The sequence below is a fragment of the Dermacentor silvarum genome, chromosome 2 (genome assembly GCF_013339745.2).
Source record: "Dermacentor silvarum isolate Dsil-2018 chromosome 2, BIME_Dsil_1.4, whole genome shotgun sequence".
Taxonomy (NCBI): Eukaryota; Metazoa; Arthropoda; class Arachnida; order Ixodida; family Ixodidae; genus Dermacentor; species Dermacentor silvarum.
In genome coordinates, this window is record NC_051155.1 from 5241167 (window position 1) to 5265114 (window position 23948).

At 49.4% G+C, this 23948-nt stretch overlaps 1 protein-coding gene across 2 annotated transcripts in view; it reads right to left on the minus strand.

The window, feature by feature from the left end:
- LOC119441293 (dual oxidase maturation factor 1) overlaps window positions 1–17082 on the minus strand; it is a 181541-nt gene extending 164459 nt beyond the window's left edge. For both annotated transcript variants that reach the window (XM_049661124.1, XM_037705916.2), the window contains exon 1: window positions 16913–17082. The gene's annotated coding sequence lies outside the window, so the exon portion shown is untranslated. The remainder of the gene's footprint in view (window positions 1–16912) is intronic.
- Window positions 17083–23948: the final 6866 nt, after the last annotated feature.

The window sequence follows — 23948 nt, forward strand, 5'->3', positions numbered from 1 at the left end:
CGCGCCGCCGACGCCGGTCGCTGCCATGTTGGTAGCTTGTTTACATTTATCCCGCGGCCAGCGCTGTCCCGGCGTTCGATTTTGCAAACTTCGGGCAGCTCCGGGTTGTCTTGGGATCCCAGCTCACGTGACTTCCTATCACAACCGGAACTAGGTGGCTGCCGTCTGGCTGCCAGCGGGCTGCCAGAACTCCGAAAATCGAAGAAGCCCACTGGCAAACGCCAATCAAGCGCAGCGGCTCCAGCGCAGTGTCAGACGGCGACTGCACAGCGAGCGCTTGCCGGCGCCAGTGCGTCTACCACGGCTACGACGTCACTCCTCTGGAATGCGCAGACCGGCGGCGGTGAGTCGCGCGCGGCGGGGGCGGAATGCGCGAGAGGTGCCGGCTCCGGTGGCTCCGGTGCGCAAGCCGTGTGACATCACTGATCCTTGCGCATGCGCAGCACGGCTCTTGATGTGCCGCGCGAAACGGGCTTGGCTAGGCCAGTGTAGCTAACGCTACAAAAGGTGCGGCCTCTTGCGTCGCGTCGCCGCCAATGAGCGAGCGCATCTCGGCTAAGTTGCGGCCGCTGGTGAGGGCGCCACTGCTACGGTACGCAATGCCGGTTCGTGCTACAATGTGGTTGCCTCAGGATTTATGCGTGTTCATGTGCTTTTTCGTGCGCATTCTCGTGTGCTTTTTTTTTGTGTGTGATCGTGTGTGTGTGAGCAGCTTGCCTCATGTTTCTTGGTACGGTTCTCTGGTGTGCGCGTGTGTGGCAGACGGTTTTTTCTAGCGGTGTGATGCCGCGAAGCAGTTGTGCCGCTGTGCAACTCGAACGCGAGAAGAGACGCTACTGTGAAGTATCACGAATTCCCCTGCGATCTACAGCGTCGGGAAGCGTGGCTGAAGAATATTTCTCGCCAAGGGCCGTCAGGGAAAGGAAGCAAGTTAGAGCCAAGCGACAGGTCGCTGGTATGTTCATTAAATTTTACTGAGAATGACTATACAAAGAACACAAGATTGGGCTTGTGCTTCCGACTGCGGTCCCGACTGTGTTTCCCGGTTATCCGCCATACATGCAAAAAAAAAAAGAACGCGCAGTCGAGGAAACTTTTTTTTTTTCAAGCCCAAGAAAAACAGCGGCCGCAACTGTCAACTCAGCCGAGACGCGCTCGCCAACTGGCGGCGACGTGACGCAGCAGGCCACACCTTTTTTAACACGAAAGTGTTTTATGCCGGGGTCCACCAAGACTTCACTGACGTATTTCCGTCACGGAAATACGTCACACGAACATACACGAACATAATACAAAGAAAGAAACCAGAAGAAAAAGTTCCACAAACATGCAAAATTTGGAAATCGAACCCACGACCTCTCGGTCCGCGACGATAGATCGCCGAGCGTTAACCCATTGCGCCACAAACGCATTTGCAGAGAGCTACACAGACGCGCCTTATATATCTAACACTCCTCCGTGTACCCGCGCTCTTGCTCGGGGCGGTGCCGCCGCCTACGAGCAGAAAAGAGAAGTACTGCATTATGACACTAACGCGCACCGACAGTGAACGCTTCGGTGGTCTCAGCACTACGACGCCTCGATGCCAGCATTCGAAGGGACGCTGGCATCAAGAAGCACAACCAACGCGTTCTCGCAGAATCACGACTAGGTGGCGTTCACCGTACTCAGCACAGCGGAGCGTGGCCTCCGCAATTAGCTCTGAAAATGTTTCTGAAGTTGATCGCGTTTTTATCTAAAAAGAGCCACGAATGGATTGGTCGACTCCGGGCTGTCCAGAAGGCCCACGATGCGGCGGTGAGGCTCGGCCTTCCCGTCCCAACATGGGAGCGGCAGTCTTGCACCCGCAGTCTTGCACCTATAAAAACGGGGTGAAGATTCGTCCGACTACCTACCTACCTATAGTCGGGTACAACTTTAGAAGACAGGAGGAGGCCCCGCCCAGTTGACCGAAGCGCAGCAGCCAATTCCTCGGCGACTAAAGAAATAGTCCCACTCAAAAAATTGTGACTGCTTCTAAAACACGTATTTGTCGGTATAAATAAGATTTGTGTATCTTGACGAGTGGTTTGGTAAAACTATCATGATGGAAATGCTACCGCACATGCCGGATCGCGAGAGAAAAATAACTCCGTGCCTTCTACAACGCTGTGCGTCGTCTGCCACGGAGCAAGATCGACGGCACCGGGCGTAGTAGTCGCTGGCTTAATAGCATAAGATTCATATATACTTTTTGTGTGTTTGCACAACCTTATTTTTTTAATGTGTTGGGCTTATTTGTAATTATTTTTTTTATTTTTTTTCGCGGTTGCGAACCTGCGATCTCGTGAGTTCGCGCACGATCGCCGCGGCATTCCGTGCCAGTTTTCCGCCATGGAGCCCAGCGAGGTGACATCGGAACGCGATCCTTTGTTGCCGAACGAGCCTTGTGTCGCCTCAATGACCACACCACCAAGGAGCCTCGGCAAGAACAAGAGCGGCCACATCCTGAACAGCGATTCACCGCAACATGATCTTCCACTGCTACACGTTTTGGCGAAACAGGCAGCCTGAACGCAGCGTGGAGGACACGAGCAAGTTTGTCGCCGACATGCTCGGTGTCAGCGAAAGGACTGTGTTCAGGGTGAGGGAGGAAGTTAAAGCTTCGCATTTTTCGGGTGGCAAACTGACGACGCCCTCGCGAAAGCGCCCACGCAATGGGGAGAAGACGCAGCGCGAAGTTTGACAGCTTCACGTTGTGCGCGCTGAGGTCATGTGTGCACGATTTCTTTCGCCGCAACGAGATACCGACGGTCGAGAAGGTAACTACCGAGTTCTCGGAGCGTATGGAACTCCCATCACTAAGGCGGTGTACTGTGCGTCGCCTGCTTGCCGAGATCGGCTTCAAGCACGAAAAGAGAAGCCGCAACTCGCTGCTTATCGACCGGGATGACATCACCGATTGGTGGAATCGCTACCTCCGTGACGTGGAGCGCTACCGGGCGGAAGGCCGAAATATCTTCTACCTGGACGAGACATGGGTGACGGCGGGACAAACTCGGTCGATCGTGTGGACAGACACCGTGGTGCAGAAGCACGGACGCCTGTTCGCTCGAACAAATGGCCTGACGACGGGTCTAAAACAACCTTCTGGGAAAGGTCAGCGCCTGATCGTGACGCACATCGGCAGCGAGGATGGTTTCGTCGACGGCTTCTTGGATATATTCAGAGGCCAAAAGACAGGCGACTACCACGAATAAATGGATGGCAATCGCTTTGAGGGCTGGTTCAATGACGTTCTGCAGAAGTTGCCAGCTGGTAGCATCATTGTTTTAGACAACGCACCTTACCATAGCCGGCGAGAAGAGAAATTGCCGACGACGGCCTGGAAGAAGGAAAAGATACAGGAGTGGCTCACAAACAAGAACATCACCTACGGTGAAAGGATGATAAAGAAGCACCTGCTTGAGCTGGTGGCATCTGTAAAGTCACGCTTTCTGAGCTACATCGTAGACAACACAGCTATAAGGGCCGGTTGCATTGTACTCAGGCTCCCGCCGTACCACTGCGAATTTAATCCCATTGAGCTTGTGTGGGCCAAGGTCAAAAATGGCATCGCTGCGGACAACAGAGACTTCAAGCTGTCCACGGCTGACGTCATCTTGAGGGAGAAAATCAAGCAGGTAACGGCGGAAGACTGGAGGAAGAGCATTCAGCATGTGAGGCAAAGGAGGCAAAGTTCAGACTTTACACGTCTGGGGGTGAGCACATTCAACCCATCATCATCCAGCTGGGTAGATGACACTGAAGAAAGCGACTCCGACTGCGAGCTGTCTGGCATTGAGCCACTCGACGAAGCATAAAAGCTTCTTATTAACAAAAAAACAGCCCTTATTAGGGCTATCAATATTTTGCCGGTGGGTTCGCAACAGCCAACCATCCATTCCGTGACCTCTCAAATAAATAAGCAGTTCCATTTATGGCGTATTCCGTATAATAGAAGCTCAATTCTCATAAGCAACGTCCTGCACACATTGTGCTCGATATAAGAAGTGGCATAGAAACACATTTAAATGCTGGCATATCTGAATTGAAACACTATTGTTAACCCTGATTATCGTTGGCGGGCTCAAAATGCTCATTCAGGCAGCCACCCTCGAGTTTGACGCGCCATATAGTGAAATAGCGGAAGTCAGAGCACGCTTTATGGTTCTGTTAGCAGTCTGCACTGGAAATCAGTCATGTCATAGTGAGTGGTGGTGAAATAGCAGCAGACAACACGAAACTGACAGCCACTGTCAGCAGCTTGAATGCCAAAGCACATTCATGTGGTTGCAATGTTTATTTTGTTATCTGGCTCACACAAGTAATGCGAAGAAGAGAACAAATATAAGACATCATTAGCTTAGTGAGGCCCAAAATGCTCATTCAGGCAGCCACGCTCTAGTTTGACGCGCCCCATAGTGAAATAGCAGAAGTCAGAGCACGCTTTATGGTTCTGTTAGCAGTCTGCACTGGTAATCACAGTCATGTCATAGCAAGTGGTGGTGAAATAGCAGCAGACAACACGAAACTGACAGCCACTGTCAGCAGCTTGAATGCCAAAGCACATTCATGTGGTTGCAATGTTTATTTTTTATCTGGCTCACACAAGTAATGCGAATAAGAGAATAAATATAAGACCTCATTAGCTTAGTGAGGCCCAAAATGCTCATTCAGGCAGCCACCCTCGAGTTTGACGCGCCATATAGTGAAATAGCGGAAGTCAGAGCACGCTTTATGGTTCTGTTAGCAGTCTGCACTGGAAATCAGTCATGTCATAGTGAGTGGTGGTGAAATAGCAGCAGACAACACGAAACTGACATCCACTGTCAGCAGCTTGAATGCCAAAGCACATTCATGTGGTTGCAATGTTTATTTTGTTATCTGGCTCACACAAGTAATGCGAATAAGAGAACAAATATAAGACATCATTAGCTTAGTGAGGCCCAAAATGCTCATTCAGGCAGCCACCGTCGAGTTTGACGCGCCCCGTAGTGAAATAGCAAGAGTCGGAGCACGCATTATGGCTCCGTTAGTAGTCTGCACTGAAAGTTAAAGTGTTGTCATAGCCAATTTTCAATTTATTAATCTGACTCGAGCAAGTAATGCGAATGCAAGCACAATTATTAACGTGATTAACTTTGCTAGCATTTTTTGTCATATTTACGTACCGACAAAATGCTCAGTAAAGTTGAACGTGTTTTAGTGAGTCACTTTGTTCATTACAAGCCGTAGGCAAAGTGACGTACAGATTCAGACAGTGGTATTGGGGAAGTAATAAATGGTGAAAGTTGCAAAAGCACTGCTTTGTTGGACTCCATCCACTAGAAAATTGCGTTTGTAATGATGAAAGCGTCAAGACAGGAAATGATACCCCACTGCACAATGTTATATATGTGTACCACCACATGTGACGGGCAGCAAAACCATCTGTTTATTAAGACTGAATGCAACAACATAGCAAGGTGCTGTTTCACAATATGGCACCTTTTCATGTGCACTTCTGGCAAGCTACCGTATGCACTGATGCATAAACACATTAACAGGGGTAAGAGACGAAGTAACTGTGCAAGCCACGTGATGCTTTTAACATTTTGTATCTGTCAATGTTTCTGTTGTCACGCCTGATAGAACTTTCTTTGGTGCAAGTTGGTTAATCACGTTGCGGCAACAGCACAAGAAGCAAGGTCAGAATAGTAGGAGAAAACAAAGCAAGGTGACAGACTGAGGAGGCAAGGTAGACAAGAGAGAATGGCTTTAATGACATCGAAGAGGCCAGACCTGCTATTCACTGGACTTGGTGCTCTGAATGACACGAGTTAATGGATTTGTAAAGAAAGTCGTGGCTGCAGCATGCTTACAAGAACAAAAGCAAAGATAAAAGGCTAGAAATAGGAATAAATACATACACGCACGGAAGAACTCACATATTCACACACATGAACACAAACGCGAGCACGAAAACTAAGATCTCAAATACAAAAAAGGGCAAAATAACAAATATACATAAACGCACAAGAAAACACGCACACACATTTAACGCAGACGCGAGTAGAACTATTAGGAGTCAGTTCACAAGCAGCTGTGCCTACTTTGTCGTACTTTCTTTTAATGTACATATTGGCTCTGTTGCCTTCACTGTCATAGGAATTTTTTAGTAGCGGCATATCACGACAAAGCGCAAAGCTGTGTTGTGGGAAAGCAAGTCGAGCGCTGACAGCACAGCTTATGCGCGATTGTGTCACAGCAGGCTGTCTACAGCTGGCGCGTGCAGTGAGCGAAGAGTTCTAAGCCACACAGCGACGCGAATTCATGCCAAGCTCCCTTGCAACGCCACCAGTGTATCAGTCATAATTTTATATTAGCATTCAGGCTGACATTAAGGAAACAAACACTGCTTCCAAACGCCTGACCGTTAACAATCCAATGACATTCGCTCAAGCAGCGCGTGTTAGTCACTGATTGCTAGCATTGGTGGAAAGCAATCAATCGACGGTGCTACACAACACACGAACGACGCTGCTAGACGCTCGGCTATCTTATCAACCGCTGCCAACGATCGGTCGTTTGCACGCTGAGCTGGCAGCAACGAATCTTTGCGTTGGAGGTTGCTTTCACAAATCTTTTCTGTTGAGAAACTCGCAGGTTGGTTTCATCCGCGCACGCTTTTCTCATTTATCCTGATAATGCTCTTGCTCCATCACTTCACCCCGTCCGACGAGAAACGCAGGGGCACAGTACACAAACACACCCGCCGCTCAGAGTAGGCACCAGACTTTGGCGAACTCTCGTCGTCGTAACTTGACTTAGGAGCAAAAGAAAACACCACGGAACAAACACGTACGATGTTTGTTTGCAGCGGTATGTCGCCGCGGGATCCTGTTTCCACACGAAGCGCAGCGTCACCGATGTTCGCTGCAATCTTTCTTCGCCGGCTCACGGCTCAGAACAAACGCACGCGGCACAAATTGTGCATCGTAAGCTCACAATAATATTTCCGGCATGACAGACCACCACAAACAATTCGAATTCACTCTGACGAAGGGAGACGCACAGAGCTGACGCGACTCGGCCCAGTTCGAAGCGAGGGCGGCCATGTTAGGCATGTTCGTCGGCGGGGACACCGGCCGTCCGGCTCAAGACGTCACCTGAAGTGCGCGCCTATTGGTGCCGGCTCGTGTGCATCCGCCTTTGAGGGGCAAATGCCGCTGTCTTCTAAAGTTGTATCCGACTACAGTGGCCGTGCCACTACCAGCGCAGAGAGAATGTTGAAACGTGCGAGCGGAGTTCGCTTGAAGAGAAGAACGAAGCTGGGCTGGACTGTTTTCGCTGAGCGATACCTTCGCATTCATCATCTTGTAAATAAACGCGATCCATCGATTTGAAGTCGTCTTGAAGAAACACGTAAATCCACTCCCGATTATTCGTAATAGAGCACTTCTTTTCATTTCATGTGAGTCGAGCGGGCAACCTTCATGAAGAGCATTGAGGCCCACTCTACAAAATATTGGCACTCCTAGGGCAGACTTTTCACATATGTGGGGTAATCGGCACTTCTAATAAGGACTTTAATATTCAACCTGTAATGTGCAACTAGAAAACGAGTAATGTACGGCCTGATTATAGTCACTGTCGCGCGTACAAACGCGGCTGCGGAAACGCTTCTCCGTAAACGACTGTACCAGAGCAGCGGCGCCAGAGCGGGCGCGAGGAGGCCAGAGACACCGTTTTGGTGCCACGCATAGTTTCTCACTATAGTGAGAAACTCTATGGTGCCACGCAACGGGCCGCACTTTATTTTTTTATCCAGCGGTCGTGGCACCGGCGACAGTCATCAACGCCGCGCGCGTTCGGTGCGAACGCGGGCAAAACGCCGACGGTGTCGACAACAGTTCTGCGCGTTGATGGTGCTGCTGCATGTCCAAGTTTATACAGCTGATAAACCTACTATCCTAACTCCGTATAGCTCTCTACTAATTTGCTATCACAAGTATGCTTCGCCTTTCGGGTGAAACTGCGACTTTTTTTTTATTGCGATAGCAATTATATGGACACTCCAAAGCAGATTTCTGCCGTCGGCGTCGCCGTCGTCGTCGCCGTGAGGTTCCGTATGACGTCAACGGCGATGAAATCGTCGCCGCGCTCCGGACGCTGTATGTGCGAGTGAAAGGGGGCGAGGGACGCGCGCTTTCACGGGGAGCGAACGCACGTCGGAGAGCAAACGCGCGTTCGGCGCCGTGCTCCCTCAAGGGCTGCAGAATTAAGCGTCTCTTTCGTTCTTTCCATATATATAGACAGCAAACGCAACCTTTTCCGTCGCGCGAAAGGCTGTAGGGGGACGGGAGAGAGGGAGGGGAGGCGCCGTTTAGCTGCGGCACCAAATGCCTATTTATATAAAAACGCCACGCGCGTTCGGTGCAAACGTGGGCAAAATGCCGACGGCGTCGACAACAGTTCTGTGCGTTGCTGGTGCTGCTTCATGTCCAAGTTTATACAGCTGATAAAACTACTATCCTTACTCCGTATAGCTCTCTACTAATTTGCTATCGCCATTGGTGCTTCGCCTTTCGGGTGAAACCGCGACAAATTTTTTTGACAACACGATTAACGTGGGCTTAAGTGAATTGATTTCCTTGGTGTCCCTGGTGCGAATAGTACACTAAACGAAGCAAGCCAGCCGAGCCGCCTCGCTGAGACGGCCGGTGCTTGGGTCTCCGTCTGCGGGACGAAACGCCGTCGGATCGTTCCTCCCGATCGCACCAGTGGTTGAGTACAGGGCGCTGCTTTACGAAACACGTGCAAATTCGAGATATTTTTTCAATTGAGAACTATTTCATGTTAAAAAAAATGTTGCAGTTTCGCCCGAAAAGCGAAGCATCGATTGCGATAGCAAATTAGTAGAGAGCTATTCGGAGTAGGGATAGTAGTTTTATCGGCTGCATAAACTTGGACACATTGGCTTACTAACAGAATTAACAATCGTGGTGTCAGCGCGCACAAGCAAATATGAATAGATCACACTGAATGACCGCAGCCAACGACTGTCAAAACGCTGGCAGCAAGCGCAGGTTCGCGCGGTCTATCGCTTCAACGGAAACTGAGCGGCGAATGCACAGCGCATACAAAGGTCAGAGCCGTGTGGAGATAAGAGACGGTGCGGACGACCGGCATCCCCGGGCAAAGCGCAAAGGCGAAGTTGTTGGCCGAGGAGAAGCTGCCCCCCCCCCTCCGCCCCTCTTCCCGCTTTGTTGCTTTCGCGTGGGAGATTGAGTGACAAGATACGCCTTTGGTGCCGGAGCACAGCGCCGCCCCGCCTCCCTCTCTCCCTCCCATACCTCCACGGTCTTTCGCGCGACGGTCACGTTTTCTTTGTGCCGAGCATTCGCTCTCCGTGATAGCGCGCATACGCCGCTCGCGCATACGGCGCGCGGCCACGATTTTATCGCCCTTGTTATCTATATGGAACCTCACGGCGACGGCGACGGCGACGGCCACGCCGACGGCAGAAATCCAGTTGAAGTGTCCATAATAAAAGAAGCTGCAGCCGATTTCTACGTCGCCGTGAGCGGCGCATAGGTCGGCGCACTCACTCATGAGTGCGCTCACTCACACCCACTCGCACTCATTTCAAAGGCGTGAGTGCGAGTGCCAGTGAGTGTGAGTGCGAGTGAGTGTGAGTGGAAGTGAGTGCGAGTGTGAGTGAGTGCCAGTGAGTGTGAGTGCCAGTGAGTGTGAGTGCAGGTGAGTGCGAGTGAGCGCCAGTCAGTGTGAGTGCAGGTGAGTGCGAGTGCGAGTGAGTGCCAGTGAGTGTGAGTGGAAGTGAGTGCCAGTGCGAGTGAGTGCCAGTGAGTGTGAGTGGAAGTGAGTGTGAGTGGAGGTGAGTGTGAGTGAGTGCCAGTGAGTATGATTGGAGGTGAGTGTGAGTGAGTGCCAGTGAGTGTGAGTGCAGGTGAGTGCGAGTGAGTGCCAGTGAGTGTGAGTGCAGGCGAGTGCGAGTGAGTGCCAGTGTGTGTGAGTGCAGGTGACAGGTGAGTGCAAGTGAGTGCCAGTGAGTGTGAGTGGAAGTGAGTGCCAGTGAGTGTGAGTGGAAGTAAGTGTGAGTGGAGGTGATTATGAGTGAGTGCCAGTGACTATGAGTGGAGGTGAGTGTGAGTGAATGCCAGTGAGTGAGTGCAGGTGCGTGCCATTGAGTGTGATTGAGTGCCAGTGAGTGTGAGCGGAGGTGAGGAGCGGCGGTACAAGCGGTCGCCTCGGTGACGCCGGCTGTGTAGGCCCGCGCAGCCTGAGCTGTTGGCCGCGGCCGTCCGATCGCTCCAACTCTGTACTAACACGTACTTGACATTTTATTTCTCGCTCGAAATTTAACTGACACGTTTAGGCGCGTTTATGACATCCGCACTGTCATTAACGTAGCTGTGACCGTGCTGCCTGCCTATTAAATGCGAAGCATGTCTTGGCAAACATTTGCTACTTTGACAGTATCTATCTATCTATCTATCTATCTATCTATCTATCTAGCCGCCTACGTCTTTGTGCTCTCATGGTCGTTTCGTTAACATGGTGTGTACCAAAATTGGAAAACTATGACAAGAGTATACGACGAACATAAATGATATGTCATGGCATGAATGTCATAATATGCGTGTCATGTAGTCATGAAACAGCCGCCTACGTCTTTGTGTTTTCGTGGTCATTTCGTTAACTTGGTAGCTACCAAAATTGACATAGTATGACAGGAGTGTATGACGAACATAAGTGATAGGTCATGACAATGACCCAGCGAAAAAGATTAACACTCAAAAACACTGAAATGGGTTCGGACGTGGGTACAAAATGAAGGAAACAATAAAGGATGCTGGTAGAAGTCATAGTCATGAGCATGACTCAGCAAAAATGACAATGACTCAGCGAAAAAAGATTAACACTCAAAAACCACTGGAATGGGTTCGGCCGTGTGCACTAAGTGAAGGAAACACGAAAGGATGATGGTAGAAATAGTCATGAGCATGACTCAGCATAAATGACAATGACTCAGCGTAAAAAGATTAACACTCAAAAGCCACGAAATGGGTTCTGACGTGGGTACTAAGTGAAGGAAACACTAAAGGATACTGGTAGAAGTCATAGTCACGACCATGACTCAGCGAAAAAAGTAACACTCAAAAACCAATGGAATGGGTTCGGATGCGGTGGTAAGTGAAGGAAAAGGCTAAAGGTTGATGGTAGAAGCCATAGTCATGAGCATGACTAAGGCTTTCGCCTTAAGGTCTCTTAGGTGTAGCTAAAGGGACTCCTGAGGACTCTGACCCGCCGTGGTTGCTTAGTGGCTATGGTGTTGGGCTGCGGAGCACGAGGTCGCGGGATCGAATGCCGTCCACGGCGGCCGCATTTCGATGGGTGCGAAATGCGAAAACACCCGTGTACTTAGATTTAGGTGCACGTTAAACAACCCCAGGTGGTCCAAATTTCCGGAGTCCCCCCACTACGGCGTGCCTCATAATCAGTTCGTGGTTTTGGCACGCAAAAACCTATAATTTTTTATCCTGAGGACTTGTGACATGCCTGTCATGTAGGTCATGAAAGAGCCGCCGACGTCTTGGTGCCCTCATGGTCGTTTTGTTAACTTGGTAGGCTCCCCGCACGCTGCTTCGCGTAACATCGATTCCCCCAGGGCGTGGGATCTGCTGGCTTTTTGAACCTGTGATAGGATATCTACACTGCAGGTGGCTCAATTGTTTGAGATCAGTCAGTCAGTCAGTCAACAAACTTTATTAAGGTCGTAAGGAACTACTAAGTCGTAGTTGCGACCGCTCCCACTTTGAGATGAAAATAGAGAGAGAGGTTTATTTGAAGAAAGGCAGAGAGGTCGGCTTGAGCGTTAGTTTGCTCTGGCCTGCTACTCTACACTGAGGAAGGGGGGGGGGGATAAAAAGAGCGATGACTGATGATATGAAAAGGAGGTGCGTATGCGCATGTCCATCCCGTTGAGGTCATACTAGAGCTGTGCATCGAGTCCAGTGGCTTGAAGGAAGGCTATAGTCGCTTCGATGACCACAGCTGCGCTGTTGGCGTCAGGTCAAGGACCTAATACAATCTCGTCAGATATTGGTCTTTTAGTCACTCGTTGAATAGCAAAAATGAGGCTCTGCCGTTCTCACGCGTACGCTGGGCATGAGCAAAATATGTGCTCAAGTGTTTCTGGCACTGGGCAGTGATCACAGTTGGGACCAGTGTCGCTGCAGCCGATGATATGTGTATACCATCTCGTGAGTGCAACACCAAGACGAATCCGGTGTAACACTTGTTATGCTCCTCTTCAGTTTATGAGGCATGCGGAACTTCATTTCTGGGTCCCATTTGTGCAGTCGCCTGTGTCGTCGATCAGGATTTGTCCGGTACTCAAGTGTAGAGTTCCGCATAACGCACCGAAGCAGGGCATTCGTGTCTGTTCGTGAGAACACGAAGCTTACTTCTGGCGCATTATTTACAGCTATTTTAGCTTCAGCATCTGCTTGTTCATTTCCTATCACGCCACAGTGTGCAGGTATCCACTGAAAGGTGACGTGGTGTCCGCTTTTGGTCGCAATGTCGAGAAGCTCTGCGATTTCTAGAGCTAAAATATAATAAGGGCTTTGTCTCATAACACACTCAACGGCTTGAAGAGCAGGTTTGGCGTCGCAAAAAAAAGTCCATATGCGAGAAGGCTCTCTAGCAAGGAATCGTATTGCCTCGCGGATAGCAACAAGTTCTGCGGCAGCTGAAGTGGACTTGTGGTCTAATTTAAACCGTCGAGCGATGGAGATTTGCGGGATGACAAAGGCTGCGGCGAAGACACATGGGGTAACAGAGCCATCGGTATACACGTGTGAAGTACCACTGTATGCTGTAAAAATGTGAGATAGGGTAAGTTTCTTAAGGCCAATGGATGAAACACAGGACTTCCTCGTAATCCCAGGGATATGAAGTTTAACAAGCGGTGTAGGCAGGACCCACGGAGGTGCTCTAGGAATGCATGAGGAAGAGAATCTAAACGGCAGAATGTTCTGATGAGGCAATATAGTTCTTGAAAAACTGCAGTTTGGGTGTGTGGCAGGGAGTGCTGATAGGGGATTTTGCCTATGTCGGGTCAACAAGCGTAGGTGCAGTCTAAGAGGTTCGCAGAGTATATAAGTTGATGGGACAAGCCCGAGCTTCCGCGATGGTTCCATTGGTTGAGGTGCAGCGTGGTAGGCCCAAGCACGCGCGCAATCCTTGAGCTTGTATGCTCTCTAACGTCCGCACACAGCTGGGTCTCATGTTCGAGAGCACCGGCATGCTGTATCTTATATAGCCTACGAACAGGGCTTGGTACAATTGGAGAAGAGAAGATACTGACGGGCACCATCTTGCTCCTGCCACCACCCGAAGCACAAGGACAAAACTCTTGAGTTTTGACTTGAGCGCAGTGACGTGTCTTGAACAGGATAGTTCACGGTCGACGGTTACACCAAGGAACTTGTGGTGTGTTACGTAAGGTATCGATGTTTCTTTAACGACTATCGGGTATTTAGTCATTTGTTTGCGCGGGAAGGTAAGCACTGCACATCTTTCAATGAGATGAAAATAAATTTGAATGTGACGTGCTTTATGGACCATCTGCTCGCTCGACCTACATTCAAGGCTAATCCGGCCTAATCTAGCTTTCCCACAGTACGGCAAGAAATTGTATAATGACAGGCTCATAACGACCCTGAGAACGTAGGTTGGCTAATGCACGCAACTCAAAATAAAAGAGAAGCTTAACGGTTGCGAAATGTTTTGCGCATAATGGATGATCTGCTATCAGAATGCAACTTTCGCTTTTTACTGCGGCGGCCTTGCGACGGTTTTCATCAACAGGAAACCTACGAAAACTTTAGCCTCTTGCGTATTTCGACGCAACTCAGCTCGTGGATATACTGCGTTTCCTTTGTTGTAAAATCATGAAATCTCACACATGGAAACCCAGTGGCTGCTGTGGTAGGCGCGACGGGGGCGGCGGAGTGCCTTCCATGCGAATATAAATTCCGACGACAGCTCCACCGCATTTTCGTGGTGTATAAGTCAGTGCTACACAAACATTGAGACAGACGCAAGCGGTTCACCGAGCATGATCGCGCGATGTAACAAGGTAGAAAATTACATAGTTTCGTTGTCTGCGCGCGCGACTGCACGACATGAGAACAAGCACGCGAAACGAAAGTACATCTCTCTTGCTACGGTACTAAGTAAAACAAAGACACACAGACTTTCGGTTTCTAGGTTTTATCATTTCTATTGAAGCAACATATCAAACAAATGACACATGTTGCCTCGAATAACTCTCCAAGTGTCACCATGAGCGACGTCATGGTGACACGTGACAAGCGATGACAAGCGACGCGATAGAGATGGCTGTCGCGTACAAGTCGTACCGCATGCGAGCGACGACATTGAGCGATGTCTCCCCGGTGTTGCCGGTATGAAGGCAAGAAATACGAGCGAAACGGGCATGACGTGTGGTTTATTAATTTAAGTTGATGTGTGTTACTGCAAATAGCGACGTAAATATTTCTGAATGTCTTGCACTAGGTTCTTATCCTTGCACGTATCAAATTAAGTCGTTTGCTCGTTCCAGTGCGACAATCGATAGTACTTGACTGATGTACATCCTGTTCCGGCTTCGCGCTATTGTCGCTCATAGCACCTCCGAGCGACGAATTCTAGGGGCGCTATAACGTAAAACTATTCCAAACTGTTTTGATTCCAAACTCCTGACGTCAAATTTACGTAACCACCGACGCAAGCAACAGGCGGTGACCCGCAGCGTTGTCTGAACAACCCAATCAAACACTCTCCTCGTTTATAGGAGGTCACCTTCGTTCGCTTTCAAAACCAATAACATTGTCTACACTCGGCGGTTATTTTTATCTAATTGGCTGACAAGAGGCGAGGAGCACGCTCTAGTGGAGATGGTTTCGATGGGGCCGAGCCAGCCCAGTGAAAATAGATAACCGCATGCAGAGGGTGGGGCCGGCTTCTCCGATGGGTCCGCTTCGCCATACTTAGCTTGCGGTGGGTGGTCGAAAATCGCGGCGGCGTGCAACGCAAGGATAAGAATGCCCGTAAAATGGATCCTCAGCAAGGAAGAGTTGGCAGAGCGATGTCGTATGCATGCTGAAGGGGCTCGATAACGTCTTACTGCCACGCAAAAAGGTTTATCATGCGCAAATAAATACATGCTCACCGGCAGGTGCGAGTAGCGAGGGCCTGAGCGATCGGCGGGCAGCCATCTTCTATTCCTTTCGGAACGGGGCAGTCTGTGGCTATTCAGAAAAATTTTCAGTTTTGTTCGGCATATTAATGCATTTTTTTCGCGTACACATCACTTTGACGTGGTGTGTTTTCGCGGTTTTGTTAGGTCGCGTGACCGACAGGCGAAGTGGGCGTAGCCAGAAAACACTGGACCAATAGCAGAGGGCTAATGGTTAAAAGAGGTCGAATCAGGAATGATTATTTTTTGTTTGTGCTGTTTATCATGCATATTCACGTTATATCAGATGGAGAGCAATCGCGGTTTTCGTAACGTCGCGTGACAGACAGGTGAAGTTGGGAATGGCCCGAAAATGTTTTCACCAATCGTGGAGGCTGATTGCAGAAATTGGAATCAAAACAGTTTGGAATCATTTTACGTTATAGCGCCCTAGATTTCCAGAACCGAGCGATGCAGCGACAAGTACGAGCGATCTGTTTGCGCGACGGCCCATTTCGTCGTTCATCGCCGTCGCGCACAAAATCGCTCTCATGTGGTTTGGGCTTTACTGTCCTGCCACCAAAAATTCGTTGCTGCAGTGCCTTTGCTCAAGCAGCAAAATAATTGTGGCGATGTCAGACTAAACTGTCGCTCGAAACAACGTTTTCTCAGCACACTGAGAACTGGGATATTTCCACGCAGCGTGAACGCGAAAAATGCAAAGAAACGTTTGGCCACTTTAAAACGATCTGCTAACGCCCTCGCCACAAGGCGACCATTTAAAGCGGAGTCGTGACGCAGTCATGCGGCGGCAGCTGCTTTGTGGCTGGCTTGAGGCCAGAGAAAAGCAGCGCCGTCGGCTCACCCAGTTAGGGTCGCCTTCGAATGAAGGCTATCCGCCCAAAGTCACGGAGACGTCGGCGAAACGATCGCGCTCACGGCCGAGCGCGAACACATTCCTGCCTGCTCACGCAAATCCACCGCTTGGCTTAGCACCGTGCAGCAAGCGAGAGGAAAACAGAGCGCGAACACGATGACAGTGTCACCATGGTGATTTTCAGGTTAGCTACTGTGCAGCTTCTCTGGCACGCCCCGCACCTTTCTAAGTAAACTTCGTTCCTAATACATTTCACATCGGAACTGATAGATTCCGATGTGTGTATTCTAATGTATGCCTGGAACCGTCACAAAGCACAAGTGTTTCCACAAAACAACATGCGGCTATTGCACCTGCTACACACAGCTCTCGCGATGTCACCAGAGTCTGGAACATATTTTTCATTTCTGCTGATTAGATGGGTGACCTGAATCCGCTAAGCACCTGGAAATTTTAAATGACCGAGATTCAACTGCGTCGATGAGTGCAGTCAACGTTCGTTTCATTAAATTCTCCATCCAGCTAATACGGATCCAGATGTTCCATTTCGTTAGCAGAGGCTAAAAGAAAAGCTAGCGAAGCCGCGTACATGTATTATTGCTGTCAAATCGCGTTTGAACTTTCTGCAACGATATCAACTTGTAGATCACAGCGTGTCTAAGTAGTATGTCTAGCGAACTGAGCGTTGCAGCTATGTGGCAAAGTGTCGGAGCTGGCATGAGGCGTTACGAATGGAGCCGATATGCGGCTTGGCATGCACTTACCGAGGAGAGCGCCACTTGTTGGATGAGCGAAATCCGTCTAGGCGGCGCGCACGGCGAGATGCACGACAGCGGGTATCCGTACACGGGCGGCGGTACGCAGATTAGCGGCGCACGCAGGCAGCACACACGCCTGACTGCCTCACGTCGCAGTCGCCATTTCGCTTTCGTTGCACAGCAACCGGAATCGCGCGCACCTCGAGCCCCGCGGAGTGGCGCGCCAATCGGCAGCTCGGAAATCCCCGCCGCGCACGTGCGCTCAAGGCGGCGCGCGGGTTTCTCCCTGGCTTCCGGCTGACAGCGTCCTTGAACCTGACCGGTGGCCGTCTCGGCGCTGGCGGAAGAAAGTGTTGTGTGTCGCTGCGGGCGAAGGAGAAAACAGGATCCGGGCGGGGGGGGGGGGGGCACTGTTTGCGAGATGAAGGGGTCAAGGGGCGCGCGTCGCCATTAGGAAGCACGTGGCCTTGGGCTTAACCTGGCACTTAGGAGGGAGAACGGGCCCTCTCACCATTGCTGCCTTGGGAAGCGCCCCTCGGCTACTATGCCCGTCCGTCACAGCACGGTAGGTCTCCCTGAGGGAGGCTACGCGGCTAGTTAGGCTCGGCTGGGAGGACCAGGCGGAGAGCTTACTTCGCTTCACTACGCCTAGTCTGAAGTAACACACGCCATAAATTTAAAAACTCAATGAAAATAATAATTCGCAACTCTTGCACGAACAACAAAAATAATAAATGTGGTTAAATGTTGTCAAACAAGACCGGACACCGGAGCTGAGATCACTGGCTATACAGCATCGTTTGAAGTTGTGCAATGCGTAATAAGATAATTAAAATCATGTTTTATCGAGTTGCTGAGGTATAATGTATAAATTAAGATACAGAAGGTGGTCCCAAACCAGAAAACTCCGAGGAGTCCTCCTTATAACCTAACACAAAACAAATTATGATATTGAGTCGGGTTATTTCGAACAAGCGCACCTGCGGCATAAGGTCATTAAGCGACTCATACACGATGATGGCAAGATTGAATGTATGCAATTTAATAACTAATACTTGGTAATTGAAAAGTAGTTGAGAAGTGCCGAATATGTGTAATTGTGAGAATCATGACTGCTTGATTTTTGTTTGCTGAATTTGGTTTATAGTGGAGATTAAGTGCTACACAATGCAGTAGGTGAATGTGAATAATGCTAATCAGTGGCGTAGCAAGCTATGTTGCTCGGCGGTGGGGCTCACGTTGCAGCGCGGCCTCCTCCTGATAGAATTTTTCGAGGGATCAAATACATGAATAATAACTGCATTGCATATTAGATGCTGCAAACGAATTATTGCACTGTCAAGTGCAATATGTATTTTTTCATAAAAGAATATGTTCGTATCTCCCAGAAATTGTGGCAGAAATAACTTATACAAATTTTACCGCGTTCTTTTTTTTCTATTTAATAAGTAACGAAAATATCACACGAACTTTAGAACTATGTCAGTTCGAAACCAACAAAGGAGCGCATGCAGCAGATATGAAAAACGTAAAGGCCATGAGATGAGCAAGTTGAGGACAAATATTTTGATGAATCTTTGTCCTTCAGGAACCCTGTTTACATTTTTGTACATATGCAACGGCCAGTGAAAAACCTCAATGACGCTGTCATTCGTACCAATTCGTTGCAATAATTTGCGCAGGAGCAGCTGTTACCGGTCGTGTATTGTCGAGTTATACTCGCAACAGTTAGTACATATAAAAAGCAGGAGTTCCGCAAAATATGCATTAGAAATGCGAATATAGAATGGAATATACAAATGCGAAGATACCACTTGATAAAGTGCAAAAAAGTGCCACTGCAAACAAAGTTCACTGCTTGTATATACAACACCTCGAAACAAGATATTTAAATATACTTATAAGTCTCCAATAAATCTACGTATTTAAGCAAACGTCACTGTATATAATGCGCCAAACAAGATAAATAAACATGTTGCGCAGTCACACATACTACTTTACGCAAAGAAAGACAGCCGATCGAGGCATGAACAAAACCATGATCGCAGAAATGGTGATATGTATTTGGGCCATGCGACGGTCGCGACCACAACGTATGAGTAAAATAATAGCGCAATAATGCCTAAATAAGTATGAAAATGTGCATTTTAACTGCCTGCAAAGCGGCCACAGATATTCTGCATCCTAAATTAGAGAAGGGTATTGTTTCGGTTCAAAAAAGAAGTAAAAGCAGGTAGCTAAAAAGGAAAGAAAATGCCAAACGAAAGCCACAGGTGATGTGGCAAGTTAAACTACCCAATATTCGAGCGTGTTTGTTGGGAAACGCCGCGTGGGCCGGGCTTTCAATCAGCAAGGTCGGTCAAAATTGGTTATTGATGTCCTAGTAATTTTCGTATTCGCGTGATAATTTTGATCATGATACCAACTATTAGAATAAACGGCGAAAATTTCTGAGGTTGTAAAAGCTAATGAACATTCATACTTTTTTATAATTACGAGTTTATGGACCTGAAGGAACAGAGATTTTTACTTGCATTGATTTTTGCTGCTTCGCTAAAAAGGACAAACTTCACTCGGCGGGGAAGTTTAGCGAAGTGGTCAATGACTTCGGACACGTTGACGCCGACGTCTCTGTGGGTGTATAGAAGCGCCAGCCTAACCATACGTTCCTCAGACATTGTAGAGCGCAAGTATTTTTTAGTAATCTCATGTTAAAAATATTCTCTCTGCGTTGGACCTCACGTTCACAAAGAATACACAGCGCCCCAAGTGGGAAAACACACAAGACGATTTGGGCAGTGACCGCTTCATTATAGCCACAACAATACACACGGGACCCAGAAAAAAAAGAAGGGTAGGAAATTGACGATGGTGGATTGGGATATATTCAGACAGGCACAAGAAAACAACAAAACAATGGCAGACATCGATTGCGCAAAAAGTTTTACGAACATTGATAAATGGACACAACAGGTACACAAGGCGCTAAAGCAGGCTACTCGTGAAATTCCCGAGGAAGCAGGGCTCGAAGCAGCCGACAGCAAACTCCTCCACCTGTGGGAGGCGCGCCTACAGAGGCGCCATAGGCTGAATAGGACCCCGTGGCGGCGAATAAGCGCGTTTAGACAGAGAGATTGAAGATCACGCGAACCGCTTGGACCGACAGCAATGGGAGTCTACATGGAGGGCCAGCTCGGGCTGGGCAAAACGTGGAACTTCCTCCGATGTCTCTTAGACCCCGAGGGCAGCAAAACGACACAGAGACAGAACCTCAACAAGATCACCCACACTTACGCGGGAACCGACGACCAACTCATTCGCGACATACAGAACAGATACATAGGACGCATTACGCGAGAACCACAGAATGCGTACACGGGCAGGGAAAACCCCGCATTGGACGAGGAGATCACGGAGGCTGAGGTGACGGCCGTAATACTCAGGCTACGCACAAAGTCGGCACTGGGACCGGATGACATCACGAAAAAGATTTTCCGAAACCTAAATGACGAATCCATCGCGGCAATAACAAAGTACAGTCGGGCGCGATATGAAGGTGATCGCGCGAGCGTCGACCGGCCAAGCGTACCAGGGCCCTAGCGGCACGTTTAGGAAATATAAAAATCAAGATTTCACGCTCTTCTCTCCTTCGTTAGCTGTTCCATGCTGCGACAATCACCCCCATGGCGAACTCACCGCTCTTTCTCTCTATTTTTACCTTCCCAGTTGTTGCGATCAATCATAACTTGGTGGGCTCTTATCTTTCAGGATGATAACAACGTTGGTGGGAAAGTTCTACTAAAGGCGATCCTTGGCTTCGCTTCATTTATTTGATGTGCGATGTTTTACAAAAAATAGGCATTGCGTCATTTCACGAATTTCTACAACCAATGAAATTTCGTAAAGGGTTTACGCTGAAGAGTATAACTGCTGCGATGCTGATGCGACCCCGAATCTCATTTCGCAAGAAAATGGTCCCCGCCTCCGTCCCCGCCTTTGCTTGAAGCCAGTAAAGAAAAAAAATCACTGAAAAAGCACTTTCCTCGGGCGGGAGTGACCGCTGCTTAAGGAACAGCAAAAAGAGTGAGGGAGACATGCCTAGTACTTCCCTCTCCTCAAAACTGAATTCTGGGCCTTGGCGCTGTTCTCGCTCTTGGTCGACGCTCGCGCGATCACCTTCATATCGCGCCCGACTGTACATGAACGCGTGCTGGGAACAGGGAGCAACACGGCCGCAGTGGAAAACTGCGCACGTGGGGATTATCCCCAAAACCGGGAAGAAATTACTGATTGAGAACCTCAGGCCCATCTCTCTAAGCTCGTGCGTGGGGAATCTGATGGAGCACGTCATTCTCACTAGATTAAGCAACTACATGGAGGACAGAGTTCTGTATCCGCTCACAATGATCGGGTTCGGGACGAAACTGTCCACGCAGGATTTCCTGCTCCAAATAAAACATCAAATCCTCGACGCGCGGGGCAGAGTAACGGGACTGAAAGCCACCTTAGGGCTGGACTTCACCAAGGCCTTCGATAATATTACGTACAAAGCGGTCCTAGGGAACCTCCTGGACCTGGGGGTAGGTCGCAAGGCCTACACCTAAGTCAGGGACTTCCTCTTGAACCGCACAGCTCAAATCACGATAGGAAAAATCAAGTCGGATGACATAGAACTGAGTATGGTGTAATAGTTCAGCCCCAACACCTTTGCACACCATACACCACACCATACACTTGCCTTTGCTTCGAGTTGTCGACAAATTCGACTTCGCCCTGCCATCTGCTAGCCGCCTGGTTAGCTCAGATGGTAGAGCGGCTGCCCCGGAAAGGCGGTGGTCCCGGGTTCGAGTCCCGGACCAGGACGAATTTTTTCTTCAACTACGAGGCTTTCTTTCGAGGAACCCGGTTGGGTTTCCATAGTAGCGAATTGCTACATTTGGGTGGATGTCTCAGTTTCTCTTTAATAGAACTGAGTAGTATGGGAACGCCGCAAGACTCGGTATTGTCCCCCTTTCTCTTCAACCTGGCCATGATTGGCCTGCCAAAAATCCTCAGCAAGATCCACAGCCTGTACGCCGACGACATAACGTGGGTGACAGGCGGCAGCGAACGCCAAATCGAGGAAACCCTCCAACAGTCCACGGAGGCGGTCGAACGCTACGCGTCAGAGAAGGGGCTCACTTGCTTCTCTCAAAAGTCCGAACTCCTGCTGGTGCACCCTATGGCCAGGAAACAATACGGAGAAACACCGAACGTTAACATCAAGGTGAACGGGGGCCCGATACCTATCGCAGACCAAATAAAAGTCCTAGGACTCCGGTTGCATGCAGAAGGCAGAAACCTCAGTATCATCAAGGCGCTAGAGAACAGCGCACAGCAAACACTAAGGCTAATCAAACGGATTGCCAATAGACACTACGACATGGTGGACGTCAGCCTAATTCATTTAGTGCAGGCCTTCGCATAAGCCGCGTCGTCTATGTGGCACCGTACCTAACATTTGGTGTGGCAGAAAAAAAAAAAACAAGATGGAATGCATCATCAGACCAGCTTTCAAACAGGCAATTGGCGTCCCAGTCACAACACCCAACGACAAACTCTTAGTGTTGGGGCTACACAACACGCTAGACGAACAAATCGAGGCGCACACTACCGCCCAATGCGAAAGACTCACACAAAACCCAACGGGGCGACACCTTCTACAAAAACTCAAAATTCTATATGAAACGCAACACGGCACTAAACTAAGCTTTCCACTAGAGACGAGGAGGGAATTGAAGACTCCACTGCCCAAGAACATGCACCCGGAGCACCACAAAAAGCGACGAGAGGCAAGGGCGCGCCACATTGAGCGCAAATGCCATGACGTAGAGGGCGTGGCCTACGTAGCCGTCGCGGAATACAGAGAACGCAAAGGGATGTCCGTAGTAGCGGTAAACGCGGGCGGACAACCCTTCGCGAGCGGCACTGTGAGAATGGACAACGCCGAAGTCGCGGAGGAAGCCGCCATAGCATTAGCGGTGGCCTCTACGAAGACGAAAATTATCTTAAGCGACTCAAAAATTCCAGTTCATAATTTCGCGAAAGGACGCATCTCGCCAGAGACGCTCAAAATTCTCGCCAGAGGCGCACAATAACCGCGACTGTCATCATAGGACGATCCACATTATTTGGGCACCCGCGCACTCCTCTCTCCCCGGCAACGAGGCGGCTCACAACGTAGCTCGAGGACTTACTCGCCGAGCAAGTGAGCTGGTCCAGCCGGGAACGAGAGGAGACCGCATGGTCAGCTACAAAGAAATAACCGATTACTATCGGCTGGGAAGGGCCCGGTACCTAGGAGCTCATCCCGCGCTAACCAGGAAACAGGCGGTGGCCTGGGGCCTCCTGCAAACAAACACGTATCCAAACCCGGTGGCCTTCAGCAGATTCTATCCAGGGCAATACAACGATCAATGCAAATTATGCAAAAGTAGGGCGGATCTTTCACATATTCTATGGTCATGCTCGAAGGCGGATCCTTTTGAGGGCCGCAAAATTCAAAACCGGCAGCAGTTTGAGACCCTGCTGCTCAGCTCAGACCAACAAGACCAGGTCTGGGCCGTCCAGCTAGCCGAGCCAGCCGCTGAGACCCAGGGGATCTCAGCCGTTTGCTAGGCGGAGGGAGGCTGCGTCCGCCCTCGTGAATTGCCGGCACTAATAAAAGTTGAATCTCTCACTCTATATGCGCTGGAAGTGGTCACTGGAAGGGTGACTAGAATATGCAGCAGTTGGTACACATTTACATAGAACCTGCCGTCGCAATGAGAGAGGGCATCTATTCCGGTTCTCAAACCTAAAAACACTCCTTCGATATCGTTGGCATCCTTGTTTAGGTACCTTGCACAAACAGTAAGCTGTTCGATTCCAGTAATATTCGTCGTTTTGTCAGCAAGTACTGAGAAGAAGACTGCAGCATTTATATTTGCATATAAGCTTTATTTGATAATTTCACCACAAATTTCTGTAATTTGGTTTTGTACATTTCGTTTTGTACAACCCC